This window comes from Physeter macrocephalus, chromosome 6 (genome assembly GCF_002837175.3).
Source record: "Physeter macrocephalus isolate SW-GA chromosome 6, ASM283717v5, whole genome shotgun sequence".
Taxonomy (NCBI): domain Eukaryota; kingdom Metazoa; phylum Chordata; class Mammalia; order Artiodactyla; family Physeteridae; genus Physeter; species Physeter macrocephalus.
Window position 1 is genome coordinate 45,694,707 of NC_041219.1, and position 1,541 is coordinate 45,696,247.

Consider the following 1,541-nt stretch of genomic DNA (forward strand, 5'->3'; position numbering starts at 1 on the left):
GTGCCCACCATGTTCCTTGCATGTGAGCCATTCAGGGCTGATTGCAGGTCTTTGGATAAAGATTTGGTCATCTCGAGACCTTTGCACATGCTGCCCCTCAGCTGGCCTCTCCTTTCTGTCCTTATCTGCCTGGGAAACACTTTACTCTCTTCCTTCAAGACTCAGCTTGAGCATTTCCTCTGCCAGGAAGCTTTCCCTGATTTTTGCAAGCCAAACCAAGTGACACTGCTATTATTTTAAATTAAAAATTGACACACCTGGTACCCTCACCAAACTGAGCCCTCTAACCATGATCTGTTCATGTCTAGAGCCCAACAGGTGTGACGCATAGAAAGATTGTTGAAGAAATACCTGTGTTGTCAAGGTCACCCTTTAGAGCCTACCGTATCCACGTATACAGATGGGGAGCGATCCATTTGTCTGTTCATTTGTGAACATTTAGTGCCAGAGTACTTATCCCTCTGGATTCAAAAATGATTAAGATGAGACACTAGTCCTCAGGGAGTTCCCCATCCAAGTCCTGACCCTGCTCTGTTTAAACGGAGTGGTCCCTGGCAGGTTACTTAATCTTATGTAAAACGGGTGTGGCGTAGTACCTGCGTCACAGGTATGTTGAGAGGATTAGATGGGTTTTTACTGGCAAAGATCTTCAGGCAGGACCTGGCACAGTAAGTGCTCAGGGAATGTTAGCTAGTCCTACAGGGCCTGGTGGGCTAAGGGGTCAGGGGACAGATTCCCGGGGAAGGTATCACCTGAGCTGGGTTGTGAAGAATAAGTAGAAATTACTTTTTTCTCTTTACCCTGAAGCATGTTAAGTGAAGTTTTAGATACTTTGTTAAAAAAAAAAAAAAAAGACTCTCCGCTTTTTTGTTGACTGGGAAAGACATGGGGACAGACAGGCTTAAGTCATTTGTACGCACACAGGCAAAGATGAAAGACTCTGACCTTGGTGGCGGTACCCATTTTCATGGTTTGCCCCAGCCTCAATTTCCTAAGAAATCCTGTAGAAAAGTGTGGTGCAAACTGGAACTTATGTGCTGAATTCAGCCTGCAAAAGTGTTTTGTTTGGCTGGTACTGTGGTTATCAAATTTTTTGAAGTAATATTTAAACTTTACAAAAAATAATCTGGATTTCCAGCTTTTCTTTTTTTAAAAATTAAAATATGTGGAGACACTGGTGCCTACAAGGTGGGCAGCACTTGTCTGGGGCTGCTAGTTTTGTTTCCTTTAGACGGCGTTTGTCCTCTCCAGCTTGCCAGTCCCCACTGTTTACAACATGCATGCATCTGTGCTGGCATCTGGCCACTGAAAGCATGTAAGTCTGTGACTGCTGGCTTGGAAGAAACTCTTGTTATCTATATAGTGTTCATCACTGAACAGAGCTACTGCCCCGGATACCTGTCTCCTTACTTTGTGGTTTAGAATGGACAGTCTAGGGCAAAGGATTCCTAAGAAACCATTTTCTTCTCCCAGTGCGCCAGCCCCCTGCTGACCAAGGCCGTACTTCTTCTTCTTTTTTTTTTTTTTTTTTTTTTTTTACT